General features: G+C 39.7%; 1 protein-coding gene across 2 annotated transcripts in view; it reads left to right on the top strand.

The window, feature by feature from the left end:
* Positions 1–14,420, top strand: part of cpne5b (copine Vb) — a 236,459-nt gene that overhangs the window by 141,330 nt on the left and 80,709 nt on the right. The gene's annotated exons all lie outside the window — the stretch shown is intronic.

Here is a 14,420-nt window from a genome sequence, read left to right as displayed (position 1 = left end):
AATTAAGCTGCTTCACATCTGAAAAAACCCACAGGTGTTTCTGCCCATCCTTCCAGTGTGAGAAAACAACTCAACCGTATGAGTCTCAAAGGATGTGTAGCTGCTGGTGTTCTCAGAACATTTAAAAATGACAAATGATTTCCCCTCCTAATCAAATGCCTACCAGTCTAGCTTTTGGGAAGACGGGAGATGTTGATGGGAAATGTTGAAGAATAAGGCTCTTTCAAATTATGGATTAGTAGACAAAAGAAAAAAGGTTCATCCCCATTCAATAAGTTTAGGATCGTAAAGCCATCCCAGAGTCCAGCCCTCACCACCACTAAATGTATTTGGGATTACTTGGTTTGAGAGGAGGAATAAAGGCAAAGATGGACAGACTTAATACTGAAAATGAAATATTACATGTAGTCATTGAGGCTTATGTGTAATTTCCTGTTAAATATACATTTTACTGAAGCTGAAAAATGAAAGACTGAATACGTGGCCACTTCACCTGTAAATTAAATACATGAAGGGTGGTCTCTGACTTTGTTATACCACTGCTGTCGGAACAAACCTTGTATCTCCATTTTTCTGTTTTTGAATTAATTTGGAAGTGCCTGATGTCCCTTAAATTGTGTCTAAATTTCATGATGAATGGAAAAAAAGACACAGCCCAAAATTATATATATAGCATAGGTACAAGGTAGATGTTTCCAATGAACTTGTGACTCGAGGCATGTTTTATGCAGGTGTTGTGATTCCAGTTTACTACACGTTTTTGTTGTCTACTGTATCTGCTCTAGAACTAGCCAGTGCATTTGCCTTTCCATTTATTATGATTATGATTAATCACACCTTCAGTGGCTTTCAATTAAAGCATCCCGGTTGTCAAACACATTAGAGTATACAGCTTTATTCTGCAGAGGGGAAATATGTTTCTGGTGCTGGAAAGCTGGAAGCATTAGTGTAGAAAGAAGTGTTGGATGTGGAAGGAATTTTGATAGGAATCCATTCACTACTCAAATGCACTAGATACCAGAATGAAGATAATATATGTAGGTATTTCAGTACAAGTGACATTCCTTATGATTTAGTGCTTTCATTTTAACAGCCGCACTAGGAATGCGCTGTCCTATGTTACGTTATATGCATTGCAACATTAGTTTAGATCTTCCATACTTAGACGAGAACAGATCTGACTTTGTAGCTTCAATCATTAAACCTCCATCGTCATTTCTCAGAATAAAAGGTGGCAGTTGATTGTTCTGTAAGAACAAATTACATTAATGAAAAGTCCAATATTTCGACCTTGACGCTGATGGTGGTTTGGTTCCTCCATCTAAAGCTGTTCGCTGGTTACTTCTCAGCCTTGGCACGTAGCTCCTTCATTTAGCTGGTTATTGCCCTATAGAAGCAGCGTAACTATGCTGGAGTATTTATAGCCTCACTAAATGCAGAGCCTGGAGCTGGATCTCCATAGATAGTTCCCAGGGGTGTGTTAGAATCCATAGAATGATTTCCCCCTTCTAATCAAATGCCTACCAGTTGAGCCTATGGGAAGATTGGAGATATTGATGGGAAATGTTGAGGAATAAGGCCTTAGGATTTCAAATGGATCATTTTGGATTAGCAGAGCAAAGAAAAAATGCTCATCCCCATTACATTTAGGATCATTTCATCACTTTCATCAAAATATTATATACAATGCTATCAAACCCTGGTTACCATAGTTAGGCTTTCATCCATTAATTTTTACATGCTTTCTGGTGTATTGAATAAAGAAAGAGGAGAGTTAATGGAAATGTTATATTTTAAAATTTTACAATAATAAAGTAACTGAGCCATAAGACATAACAGAACTGCTAGTTAATGTCCTTTGTTTGCACAGGTCACTAAACAGCCCAGAAAACTACATACATGCCCTATTAAACACATTTGGCAACATGTTATCAATCAATTACTTCCCACAGTGTCCACCCCATCCTGCTATCCTTAGCACTTTATCTACAAGGAAACATATCAGTAATCAGGCTAACTCAAGAAAACAGGATTTTTATAGCACTAATATCTGCCAAAAAAAAACTATTCTGAGTTAGTGTTTCTCTCCAAGCATGATGAACTGTCCAGTGGTGAAGCATTAGCAGCTGTATGAAAAGATGTGTCACTGACTCACCCTCCCAGCTTTGTAGCATCACGTGATAAAGATACAGCTTAGAAAAATGTGTCTTAGTAAATGCAAGGGTTATATATTGAACCCATAGAGAACTATTTGAGTGAATAAATGGTTCTCTATGATGGAAAACCTGTTGTATAAAGGTATAAAAAAGGTTCTGCTATTGTTAAAAGTCTTTTTTTTTCATACTACATATAACCTTTTTTTGTTAAAACATGCCTATATTTGTTTTCTCTATAGAGAAAATGTTATTTTTCACTAACAAAATCAACAAAACATGCTATTTGAAATGGAGGGTTAACTTTTATGTGGAAGGCCTACATTGTATGCTATAAAAATTCCCCTCATTTAAATACCTAGCCCACTAACCATATAGACAAATCTCAGGCATCCCTGGTAGGAGTTGAGCTTAGCAGAGTGGATCACGGCAGTAAGGGGGGGTGGTATTCCTGGTGAAGAGCTTGCTGTGGCACGGCTAAAGCATTCATCTCCCTTTGAGCTGCTTACTGATGCAAGCAGTTGCTGGACATCACTCCTCTGAAGTGCCTTCATTACAATATCAAAAGGATTTCTATTGCTTTCTCACTCTCTGGATCAATGAGAGAGCTCATTTATAGTTCTTTTTTTCCTGAGCTGCCCATATTTTACACACAAAGAGCTTTCATTCTCGCTGAGGAGTGAGGTGTCATCAATGGAATGGTGTCAACTTCTTGCTATATAGAGCGTCCTATCCTGATCCTTCTTTTGTGGGCTGGAGACCTGAACAGTTCATTGAGTATTCACCCTTCTTCCAGCTTCATTTTTAAGCTTGTATCTTCCACACTGGATAGCAGTGCAGATGGCTTTAGAAATGGAATACTAGCCTCTTGTTTCTTTTTTCTGAACAAAACTGACCTGTCCATCAGAAACCAAGACTGCAACAGCAATGAATGAACGATTTGGCTAAACGGGGTCCATCATAGCATGACAGTCTGAAAAATAAAGGTGCCAAAGCTCACATCAATCCCACAAAACACTGATCTAGGAATGCTAGATCATTTGCGTTTAAACAATAAATATAGACACAATATTGACTGGCCGTCTCATTGAAACCACCTCCTTGTTTCTACACTCTTTGTGCATTTTACCAGTTCCACTTACTATATATGTGCACTTTGTAGTTCTACAATTACAGACTGGAGTCCATCTGTTAACCTCATTTTGCTCTGTTTTCCAATGGTCAGTACCCACACAGGATGACCATGGAGCAGGTATTATTTGGGTGGTAGATCATTCTCAGCACTGCAGTGACACATACGTGGTGGTGATGGCGTGTTAGTGTGTGTTGCACTTGTATAAGTGGATCAGACAGAGCAGTGCTGCTGGACTGAGATTAGTCCATCAACCAAATACTATACAGCCAAACATTTGTGGCCTCCTGACCATCACACCTTGATGAATTTGTTGGACATGCCATTCTAAAACCAGACGCATGTCCAACACCGCAACCAAACATACCTCCCATCTTTTGCGGCCATAACAGCCACTCTTCTGGGAAGGGAACACTTTCCACAAGATTTTGAAGTATATCTGTGAGAATTTGTGCCCATCCAGTGAAATTAGCAATTATTAAGGCTCTGTGCTGGCCATTGGAGTTTCTCTGCACCAGATTCATCAGACCATGTAATTGTCTAAAATGTTTTTGTATGCTGTTGCATGAACATCACCCTTCACTGGTCCTAAGGGGCCCAAACCCTGAAAAACATCCTCAGATCTTTAACCCTCCTCCATCAAATTTGTCTGTTTCATTATGCATTCTGGTAACTAGTGTTTTTCTGGTATCCGCCAAACCCAGATTTGTCCATCAGACTGCCAGACGAAGTGAAGCATGATTCACCAATCCAGAGAACATGCTTCCATTGCTCTAGAGTACAGCGGTGGTGTGCTTTACACCAGTCCAGCCTACACTTGGCATTGCATATAGTGATCTTGGGCCTGTATACAGCTGCTCAGCCATGTATTTCATGAAGCTTCTGACGCACAGTCCTTGAGCTGACATTGCTTCCAGAGAAAGTTTAGAACTCTGTAGTGAGTGATGTAACAGAGAATCAGTGATTTTTTACATATTATGTGCTTCAGCTCTCAGCAGCCCTGCTCTGGGAGTTTGCATGTTCAACCACTTTGTGGCTGAGTCAAGAGTCTGACATCTCTTACATCTATTTTGCATTCATTTTTAGTTTAATACAAAGTTGTTTTTTTTCCCAGTGCAAATTATATTAGCATCATGACAAAGTTTCTAATTTTCTACTGAAAATGTTCCTATGTGTAGGCCAGGAGCTCCAGTCGTTTAGGTCTAAGAAGAACTACAGAATATTTAATGTGATTTCAATATGCATTGAATCTGTCTGTTTCAAATGTGCACTTTTAAAAAAAATGTAAATTCATGCAGATTAGATTTCCTAGTGATAACGTTTGGTATTTCTGCATAAATCCAAATGTTAGACAACTATGCCATTCATAAGTTGGAGATGAGGCACATTTATAATCAGTACGCTATGCAAATATGTGTATATACAATATTTGTGGGTGTCTGCAAGCATATTTTGCTTAAGAATATGTGTGGGTGTGTTGTGCGCACATTTGGATTTGAACATGGCTCGGCTAGCTCAGGGCACGCAGCCTCTACTCTCACAGAGGATCAAAGCAGCACCATGGGAGATATTCAGCCTCGGCCGCATGTGACATGCTGTGGGAGAGTGTTTATGAAAGTGCTGTCTGTTTTTGTTATGCCACTGGGACACAGCAAAGACACACTTCTGTCTTCTTGTGTGTGTTTTATTTTGGGGAGTGGGGACTAATGATGCCTGCCTAGGGGCAGAGGAGGAAGGAACTGGAGTTTAGCAACTTAAATTCCTCCAGCTTCGCCATGAAGTTACTGAACTCATCTCTTATAGGCAGTGGTGGTGCTATGATTGGGCTCCTGGGCCTAGCCCCACCTATTTGTATCACTGGCCCACCAAAAATTTAAACAGTAACTGTAATTGTGAGCTACTGACCATCTCAAACATCTGTAGTTACAAATCAGTTAGGATTAGGATCATTAGGTTGATTTAAGGATTGACATCCTTATGGATCTCTTTACATAGCACTTAAATGAGCATTAAATTAAGAATTGATTGCCAAATATCGTGCTGCACTTATATATTGTATTTTATTGTATTGCACTGTGTACTGTAGTTTATTGTACTGTAGTGTGACTGTATTGTAGTGCATTGTATTGTATTGTATTATATTGCATTGCACAGAGTTCTGTGTTCAACTCTGTTCCTTTTCTCTATACAATACAAGACCAACAAACAACTAGGAAAAATATAGGTCTTAAATACAACAGGGATAACAAGGGATAACGGGACACAGGTGGAAAACAAATGTGGTAACAATCAGGGGCAGAGTCTGAAAACAAGAGGGCTGGACTTAAAAGATAAACGAAAGCACATAGACATGTAAACAAAAGCACATGGAAGACCAAAACACAAGCACAACTGGAGGGGCCAATCATGACAATGTGTTACATAATATGTTCTTGTTTTCCCTTAGAAAATCAACTAAACATGTAATTTGATGGGCCATGTTAAAGCAGTTGCACAGAAATATAACTAAATAATATTCTAATTGATATTAATTCAACTTTAATTATTCCAAAACTGTCGCAGTAGATTTACCACCTTCATACTGATGCATTTCTATACCTGTTCATTTGTGTTGATCACAGAAGTTGCGTGGGTGGTTAGTGTCTCGGTGGTTATAATTAACATCATAACTGCATTTGTACCTGCATTTGCAATGTGCTGTCTCATTTCACCCTCATAAACCTCTTTATTTCTTTTAACTGTAGTCTGGATCTCTGGTGTCTTCACTGAAAGGGAGCGTTAGTAACATGAGAGCTGACATATGTAGCCCTCAGATCTACCGCCAGCTGCCTACAGACCTTTAGCTGGGCTTTCAAATTGCCCGGGTGGGGAACCGAGTGATGTATCTGGGGTCAAGGGTCGTCTTCTATCATTGTGAGCAGCATGGAGTGATGCATGATTATCTGTGCCCCCCACATGGTGAAGCTTTAGGGGGCTTCTGTGTTGAATAAAGGCAGTGCTGATAACTCTGATAGCATTGATTTCCTTTTCTCAGCTGGGTGTATCTAGATCTTTCTCAGCTACAGGGTCTCTGCCGGTATCCGCATAGCAGCCCGCATGTGGAAGATCCAAAGGCTTAACCGCCCATGGCCGATAACCTCTTATATCGGCTATTCCCCGAGAGAGGCCTGGTGTGAGCCTGATTAAGAATGAAGTGCAGGCAATCAATCAGAGCAGCTTATGCAGCAGTATCATTATGTTATCTTCCTCGAGCTTCATTACAATTTTGGCCACAGTATGTGGGATCAGATCAAGCCAAGTTTAACCTGTAGGATATTCACTACAGTCTGGCCTGATGTAGTAAGTATGACTAGAAGTTAGCAAGACTAGCATAGTTAGCACATAGAAAAATGAAGCATTTAGCTAATTATAGAAATAACTCATTAATGTTACATTAATTGTGTGGAGCTTTTTGAGCTGTCAACCAGTTACTTAATAATTGTATTGATCACTAATTATTTTGAAATGTAGAAATTAAATCATTAACTTGCTTGAACTCCAAATCATGAACTCCAAAATTATACAATTTAAATATTAAGCATAGGGCAGCACGGTGGCACGGTGGGTAGCGCTGTCGCCTCACAGTGAGGCGGGCCTGGGTTTGATTCTGGGTCGGGTGACCTGGGTTCGACACCCGGCCGGGTGACCGGGGTCCTCTCTGTGTGGAGTTTGCATGTTCTCCCCATGTCTGCATGGGTTTTCTCCGGGTTCTTCGGTTTCCTCCCACAGTCCAAAGATATGCAGTCAGGCCAATTGGAGATGTTGAATTGCCCCTGGGTGTGAGTGACTGTCTGTGTCTGTCTGTTTGCCCTGCGACGGACTGGCGACCTGTCCAGGGTGTATCCTGCCTTCTGCCTGATGACCGCTGGGATAGGCTCCAACACCCCCTGTGACCCTGTGGGAGAAGCGGCTTAGAAAATTGATGGATGGATGGAATATTAAGCATTTACTTAGGAGCTTAAAAACAATTTTAACATTAACCATATAATTTCTGAGAGCTTAATATTTTGGGCCCTATTATAAACTTGCAACTTTATGATGTATTTATAAACATATATCCTATTACTTATAATGCCTAAACATTTATGACAGTTCTGACTTTACTTACTTTAACTAGTTACTTAGTCAAATAAAATTAATAATCATGAGTAGTTATAACAGAGTTAGCCAGACTAAAGAACAGCCTCCACACTGCAGAGTTAGTTTTAACAGAGCTAGCCATGCTAAAGAACAGCCGCCACACTGCAGAGTTAGTTTTAACAGAGCTAGCCATGCTAAAGTACAGCCTCCACATTGCAGAGTTAGTTTTAACAGAGCTAGCCAGGCTAAAGTACAGCCTCCACATTGCAGAGTTAGTTTTAACAGAGCTAGCCAGGCTAAAGTACAGTCTCCACACTGCGGGGTTAGTTTTAACAGAGCTAGCCAGGCTAAAGTACAGTCTTCCTTCTGCAGGGTTAGTTTTAACAGAGCTAGCCAGGCTAAAGTACAGTCTCCACACTGCGGGGTTAGTTTTAACAGAGCTAGCCAGGCTAAAGTGCGGCCTCTGCACTGCGGGGTTAGTTTTAACAGAGCTAGCCAGGCTAAAGTACGGCCTCTGCACTGCAGGGTTACTTTTAACAGAGCTAGCCAGGCTAAAGTACGGCCTCCGCACTGCGGGGTTACTTCTAACAGAGCTAGACAGGCTAAAGTACGGCCTCCGCACTGCAGGGTTAGTTTTAACAGAGCTAGCCATGCTAAAGTACAGCCTCTGCACTGAGGGGTTAGTTTTAACAGAGCCAGCCAGGGTAAAGTACAGCCTCCACACTGCAGGGTTAGTTTTAACAGAGCTAGCCAGGCTAAAGTACAGCCTCCGCACTGCAGGGTTAGTTTTAACAGAGCTAGCCAGGCTAAAATACAGCCTCCGTACTGCAGGGTTACTTTTATCAGAGCTAGCCACGCTAAAGTACAGCCTCCGCACTGTGGGGTTAGTTTTAACAGAGCCAGCCAGGCTAAAGTACAGCCTCCACATGGCATGGATAGTCTTATGTTCATATTTATTGAAGAGAAAACGTAATTACAGTTTACAAGACTAACTGTTCTTAGCTTGCAATACAGTAACATTAACATCTAAAGTCTTGTTGTTGACCCTGATGCCCAAACAATTAGCCTAGAAGTAGTTATCTCTTTTTTTAAGTAGAGAAGTTTCTATGTGTCATTTTTGTAAAGGACTATTTTATAGTTGTTCAACAGGGTGGTAAATCAGCATTTTTTCATTTGATCAAAATTTCTAATATGTTAGAAATGACAAAACATTTGTGCATTTTTAAGTAATTAGACAAACATTCTAATAGCTTCCTTATGAGTTAATGCTCTATATCTCCACATCATGTAGACTACACTTCTGCTGTGAGGTAAAAATGCTCTTATTGAAATTCTGAAATGCCTTTCCTGGTTATTTCATGGGTCCATTTGGTACACTTCTATTTGCATTCAGCAGACAGTATCTCAGAACGGATTCCTGCCCTAGAGCCCACGCCATGATTCATAGCAACTAACATCTAGCAGGATAATATGGCATTTACCATGATCAGGCTGTGTTGCAGCAGGGCAGATCTGCCCACATTTGTCTGCTGGAGGCAGAGCCATAATGTCAAGCTTCTGTCGCCTTTACAAGACATGAGCTGCATGAAATAATCATTTTTTAATAAGCCTTCAGAGCACCGTGGAGCACAAACTACACCATTTGGCTAGGAGCAGGTTGGACACATTTCAATCCATGTATGCCCTCACTGTATAACCTATCCTCTGTCCCCTGGCCGTTAGTGCCCTTGGCCAGCATTTACGTGCCTTCAGCTGGCTGTTTGCCTGTGATAATGCCCACAAGCCTGAGATGATTGGTCTAAAGCTCATCTTAAACTGAAAGATCCTGGCTCCGCTGGCAGCTGCCAGACGTCTCCTTTGCCTGTTAACTGCAGGAGTCGTTAAGTACAGGTCTTTTTATGGGAGGCCAGTGGGGGGTGGCACAAGTCCTCTAACCATGCCAGTCTTACTGGCTAGCCCCATGTGGCAGCTCAAGGTGTCATAATAACCACAGGTGGTTTTACTGTAGGAAGACATGAGATTTTTTGGGGCTGCTGAAATATCTGCTGTTTCAAAGTGACCCCCAAATAGCAGTGTTTATAAGCAACTTCCATTTGCCAATAGGCCTGTCCGTATTTGACAATAAACAGTAGAGAGTGCTTTTACCCTCTCAGTACAAGTTCCTGTACTTAGGGTTTTGGCTGCTAAGTATTGGTCTGTTAGCTCTTTGAGGCAAATGTTAATGTTAATAATATGACTTTAAAATGAATTTATATTTGATATCTAAAAAATATTATCTAAGAGACCCTGAGATTTTTATTCAATTTGTGTCACAAACTACCATTTTGAACAAGAAAACATGAGTAACAATATGTCACACAATTGTCCCTCAATTGAGCGCTGCATTTTTTCTCCCCTTTCTTTTTGTGCTGATGTGCTGTTACTGGGGGCAGATAAATATATGGACCTAACATCAGTGTAGCCTATTTAGCAGTAAAGGCCACGCTATCTTTGCTTTTTCAGTCACATACTTTACAGTGTGTGCTTGGCAACATTCTCACAGATACAAGCAAAACTTTCATGTTTTACAGTTACATTAAACCTTAAAATTGGTGTTTTACTGTCTATGAAGGCTGTGTTACCAAGTCACATTATAGACCACTTTCAAGAGTCTTCCCTCATTACTTGTTGGGCTTCACACATGTGATTTCAGTGTTTGAATACTGGCACCTCGAATGGTAACCAAGCACTCAAGTACCCAAACCATTCCTTTTAGAAATCTTTTTTAAACTCTGTTGTCTTATGTTTCTAAAATTGAGCTATTACGATTAGATTCCTAAGAAACCAATATTTGGCCCACTTAATAAGGTCAGTTTTGGTGCCAATAACAGTCTGCTATATTGGATCAGTGCATCACCAATGCATGTCATTTAAAACCTATGAGCATGTTAGCTATGAGCGTAGTCAGCAGTCCCCCCACCTTAACTGCAACACTATGTTGACTAAGTGCGGCTTAGATAACAGAGCCATTATTCCCAAGCTGTTATGTTAGACATGCCAGCTCCTGTCCCAGCAATCTCCAGTGCATTAAGGGATGCGATGTAGACCACATGCTGTACTCTCATGAGCTGCTGTTTGATTTGTTTTAACACTCGGAAAATGCTTCAGCCAGGGGCAATGAGAAAATGGCTTAATGGCTATGAGGGGGAAAATCTGGAGATAGTATAACCCAATATGACTCTGGTGTTGTTGTTTCCTAGCTGTAGCAAATGCGAAACACTTGCTTATTTATTTTGTCTGTCAAGTCAGTTGCATAATTTAAAAGGTTTTCCTTTGAGACCACTTACTGTAGAAAACCTTAGAAAGTTGGCCACGCTTGATAGCGGAACTCACTTAGCCAGTGTGCACTGAAGCACAGATAATAAAGTTGGAGAAAAGCTCAAGTATAGGGATGAAAATTTACATTTAAAGTAAACTTCAGTGTGTATCACATTGGTACGGTATAAGACAGTGGCTCTGCAATCTGAGCATGTTAAAGGAATTCTCCAGAGCTGATGCTTTTTGACGTGGGAAACGGAAGTGATGAGAATCTAACAGCAAAATAAGTATTTAAACTAAACTAGCAATTAAAAGTTTGCAATCACTTGTCATATTAAGTCAGTGTTATGTTCAATAATAATTTATACAATGTGGATTCAAATATTCTAAACCTCACACCAAAAGGTATTGTTAGATGCTTTATTCAGTATTTCAGGTTTTTTGTGAACAATACGAAATTATGTTCAGTTGTGGCAATTGTGGATACTAAGGCAATTGAGGCAGTCCGGATAATAAACTATCATAATTCTGGACATGTTATACTATTTTTCAGATGCTCAGTTTCCTGCTAATCTTCAACAGAGGAGGTCAACAGCACCATCATATTAGAACAATTTCATATATTTATCTGCAATCAAATGAGATATTATTGAAAATACCGATTTCAAACTTTTGAATGGTATTATATCTACAACTACAAACTGCCCACTGGCTTATGTGATTTGCATTTTGAATCAAAGATGTTTTCTGTTCATTTACTAACTGCAGGGAAATCTGCCATAATTAATATCTGGTACTTGACAGATGAAGCAGATAGAATGAAAACCAGTAGAGAATTCCTTTAAAAGCCTTTTCAACCATACATACACAATCTTATGTAAAAGACATGTCAAATGATATATTTCCTTGATTTCAACAAACCAGCAATAACAAAACACCAGTTGACCAGGGTGCCCAAACTTTTGAAGACTATGTATATACAGTATGGTTGAAGAGGCGTTTAAAGGAATTCTCTGGTGGTTTTTATCCTAATTTTACGCTCTTAAAAAGGTTCTTCAAGGTTTCCTTAGTAAAGAAAAATGTTGTATATAGGACCACAAACACTCAAAGAAACCTTTGCATGATTAAAGGGTTCTTTGCATGGTAATATGGTTCATCAGATTGATGAAGAATGTTCTGTAGATTCTATACAGCACCAAAAAAGGGTTCTTCTATTGTTACGATGTCAGAAGAACTCTTTTTGGCATGATAGAGAACCGTTTGCACAAAGCTTTTATATAGAACCATATATAACACATTCCGGATCAATCTGAAGAATGCTTCATGATGCAAAGCACTCTTTAATCATGCAAGGGGTTCTTTGAGTGTCCATGGTTTTATATAGAACTATTTTTTTCAAACTTTTACATGACTGTATATCTGAAGACTTTTAACTGGTTTACTACCATGCTTTACTACCCTGGTTTGTGGCCTTGAAGGCTGAATACATGTTTCTTTCCACGCCTGTTCAAGTTTTTAAGGGCAAAAAAGTTCTGTAACGTCCATTGCTGTGTGGTCTTGCTGGCAAAGGGACATACAAACAAACAAACTAGTCTCCTGATGATTTCTCACACTCACTGACTTCCAGGGCCACTTGGGAGGATAATGCTCATGAGAATAATAGATTTCAGAGAAGCATTTTCAATTAAACAATGCCATCGAAGCAGTGGACTCTGACAGTCGCCTGCTGAGTGAACAGTGGTGTGTTATTGTAAAATAGTACTGTAGGGAGACGATACAGCGCTATAAGAATTGCAAACACTTTGAGAACACAGCAAAATGAAGCCTTTCCTGGAAGATTCAAGAGCAGAGGAGGGTCTGACACGCTTTTTTTTCGAGTATGTCCTTCCAGGAAGAAAAGACTAATATACTAATAGAAAGCAAGAAGGCATGGCAAACAGCAAGGGTGGAAAATGTGATTTCTCTGACTGCCACAAGCAATTTGACCAGCGATCAATTTTGGTCTCGACACTTTTCAGCAGGAATTAGCTTGATGGCTTGTTGCCACTTTTGTTCCCTCTTCTTTTGATTGGCTATGGTGGCTGTCACCTTTATAAAAGGAATTCTTTCAAGTTGATGTCCTTGAGGACTGCAGGTGCCATATTGCCCCATCTTATATAATATATAGGCACTGACATGACCATACACATAGTCTACAACACAAACAGGTTTGTTTGTATACAACAAAAAATGTAAATAAAAATAAAATGCAATTATGTGCAAATCATCTAAACCCTATAATTCATTGAAAATGCTTTAAAGGCAACATATCAAATGTAAAATGTAAAAACTTAGAAATTTTATTGCTTTTCAAAAATATTTGCCCATTTTGAATCTGATGCCAGCAACACATTCCAAAAATGTTGGGAAAGGTGCAACAAAAGGCTGGCAAAGTTGTGTGATGCTTAAAAAAAACACCCTTTGTTTGGTATTATATACCTTTTTTGTATTATACACTATACAGAAGGGGATCTTCAAAGATTCTGTAGAAAAGGCAGTGGATAAATATAGAAACAACAACCATTTTAATGTTCAGTGGCTCTTTGTGTTGTTAAATGATTTTTCTCCCTGATGGAGAAACAGTTGTATATGTTCTACTATGGTTACAGTTTGAACCACCTTTCTTTGGTTTTTGGCCTGAAAAGAAATAAACACAATCACACAGACACACACTTGGTAACACCACTAACTGTGTGTTATTCCGGCACTGGGATCAGGTGTGAGTGTTATGTGGAGAGGGAGAAGGAGCCTCGGTAAGGCAACCAGGTGTCATCTTATACAAACATCTCACAAGTGGAATCGCATTCAGGAGCAATCTGCCAGAGACAAAGATACAGCCTCCACGTTTCCAACTATAGAAGGTGTAAATTAGGCCACATTATAACATTGCACACGATGAGCAGTATCACGTCTGTCTACACTGTATTTCCACAGCAGCGTTGCTTTCATTTCCAAATCAGCATGCAGGCTGAAGGATTTAGTAATTGCTGGTTGGTTTGCCTACAGATCTACTGCTTTTTTCTGCTTAATGAGCAATTCATTGATTACATAATTAGCACTACTAAGGTGGAATGATCTTGATTTGATCTTAAAAGCCAATGATCAGAAGCGTCAGCAAGAACAGTTTGTCCACTGCTACATAGAGAGGGGTATTAGAGCAGGGTTGCAGTACATAAACCTCTTGTTACAAAGACGAATGGCCATTTGGGAATTCAGTGGTGCAAAAACCATCACAGTTCAAGTCCTTCACCATGTTCTTCATATACACCAAGAGAAACATTCCAGAGCCTTGTACAGTCTATACCAAGGTAACTTGTCCGGTCCATGCTAAATTGAATCACAGCTGTTACTGGTGCTCGTGCAGGTATTACATGCTATTAGTTTCAGGTACAGGTGATTAATTCTTTGTCCAGTGAGCTTATAATTCAATTGTGTAATGTAAATCAAATTAATGGCAGAACAACAATACCAGCTGTGAAACCCTAGGGGTTAACCTATTGTCATTTTAGAACAGTAGGAGAAATTTGTCCAATGTTCTGAGTTTAATGCTGTCAAGAATAAGATTTTTCTCCACATCTGATTGCCATTCTAGGACAAAATTTTGCATTTCACCTCGATAATCAGAACAATTCTACAAACAGAACTGAGCTGAGTCAAGATCAGGTCTTTTATTCTGAAGT

Source organism: Pygocentrus nattereri, chromosome 21 (genome assembly GCF_015220715.1).
Source record: "Pygocentrus nattereri isolate fPygNat1 chromosome 21, fPygNat1.pri, whole genome shotgun sequence".
Classification (NCBI taxonomy): Eukaryota; Metazoa; Chordata; class Actinopteri; order Characiformes; family Serrasalmidae; genus Pygocentrus; species Pygocentrus nattereri.
Note: the sequence above shows the minus strand (reverse complement) of the source record. Positions and strands in the feature narration are given on the sequence as shown.